The sequence below is a fragment of the Piliocolobus tephrosceles genome, chromosome 8, assembly GCF_002776525.5.
Source record: "Piliocolobus tephrosceles isolate RC106 chromosome 8, ASM277652v3, whole genome shotgun sequence".
Taxonomy (NCBI): domain Eukaryota; kingdom Metazoa; phylum Chordata; class Mammalia; order Primates; family Cercopithecidae; genus Piliocolobus; species Piliocolobus tephrosceles.
In genome coordinates, this window is record NC_045441.1 from 5,136,960 (window position 1) to 5,138,767 (window position 1,808).

Below are 1,808 nucleotides of genomic sequence, written 5' to 3' on the forward strand. Positions count from 1 at the left end.
CTGTCACCCAGGCTGGAGTGCAGTGGCGCGATCTCAGCTCACTGCAAGCTCTGCCTCCCGGGTTCACGTCGTTCTCCTGCCTCAGCCTCCCGAGTAGCTGGGACTACAGGCGCCCACCACGCCCAGCTAATTTTTTTGTATTTTTAGTAGAGACGGGGTTAGAGACCCCGTCTTTAGTAGAGACAGCGTGTTAGCCAGGATGGTCTCAATCTCCTGATGTCGTGATCTGCCCGTCTCGGCCTCCCAAAGTGCTGGGATTACAGGCGTGAACCACCGCCCCCAGCTGACTTCTCTCCATTTTTAATGCCATTTAAACTGTCTAGATTACTATCATAAAGGGCTTCCAGAAAAATGAAAATTTTACAGCCCCCGTAGGAACAATTTATTTTCTCGCGTTGACATTTTACAGCATTGAAGTGGCCTGCATGTCGGAGAGGCGCATGGAACGGCGGGAGGCCATGCACTTTGGCCTCTTGCTCAGTCATATTTTGTGTGGTTCTAGATGGATTCCTACGTCTCTGGGCCTCGGTTTCTTTTATTTTTTGCAAAACAGAAATAATGCACATCTATAAGATTATTGCGGGGATTAGAGATTATGTATATGTGTACTTAACAGTGTGCAAAAATGGTATTTGCTGAGTCAGCCTCAGCATGATGGAGACTGTGACGGGAAGCTTTGGACTCTTTCCACATGCGTAATTTTTAATTAAGATAATTATGGATTCACATGTAGTTGTAGGAAATACTACAGGTCCCTTGCATCCTTTATCCTGTTCTTCCCAATGGTAACATCTCGCAAAGCCCCAGTGTAATATCATAGACAGGATATTGACATCCACCCCTCCTGGGCACACTCTCCAGTCCTCCTTGTGCTTGTTTGTGTGTGTGTAGGTTCTGTGCAGTCTTTTTTGTTTTTTTTCTGAAACGGAGTTTCGCTCTTACTGCCCAGGCTGGAGTGCAGTGGTGCCATTTTGGCTCACCACAACCTCTCTCCCCTCCGGGTTCCAGCAATTCTGAACTTTGTGCTGGTGACTTGAAATTATGGCGTTCTCCTGGCCTGCCAGCAGGTGGGGCCTTTCAGACTCCCTCCTGGGCCCTGGCCTCCTCTCTACAGGTGAGCCTGCAGGTGCCCCTCACCTCCATAAGGGGATGTGTCTGATTCTCCCCAGCAGTGTCTTTCTTGTTGCTGCCCCCAAGAGCAAGTACGCAGGCCCTTTGCAGGGAGAGAGCGAGGCAGCAGAATTTGCATGATCCGCATCCCTGACTAATGGCTCCTGCTGGCTGGCATAGGTTTTGCTCCTTTCTTTGTCCTTAGACTTGTTTGCTGGTGCTTACTAAATCTTCCAAAAAAGCCTTTCTTCTGCCGTGGAGGCTGGGAGGTGTGACCTGGGTGATAACACAGGTGTGAACCAGGGCTGTTTATCCCAGGTGCCGCCCCGCTTCCTGAAGCCCTGCCACCTGGCTGCCTTCGTGTGAGCCACACAGGATTGCTCCCCATGGGGGGTTTCTGCAGTGGAGGGCAGCCCTGTCTCCAGGCTTTTTTTTTTTATTTTTATTTTTTTTTTGAGATGGAGTCTCGCTCTGTCCACCAGGCTGGAGTGCAGTGGCCCTATCTCGGCTCACTGCAAGCTCCGCCTCCCGGGTTCCCGCCATTCTCCTGCCTCAGCCTCCCGAGTAGCTGGGACTACAGGCGCCTGCTACGGCGCCCGGCTTTTTTTTGTATTTTTAGTAGAGACGGGGTTTCACCGTGGTCTCGATCTCCTGACCTTGTGATCCGCCCGCCTCAGCCTCCCAAAGTGCTGGGATTA

At 51.2% G+C, this 1,808-nt stretch overlaps 1 protein-coding gene across 7 annotated transcripts in view; it reads left to right on the top strand.

The window, feature by feature from the left end:
- WIPI2 (WD repeat domain, phosphoinositide interacting 2) overlaps nucleotides 1-1,808 on the top strand; it is a 48,033-nt gene that overhangs the window by 10,560 nt on the left and 35,665 nt on the right. The gene's annotated exons all lie outside the window — the stretch shown is intronic.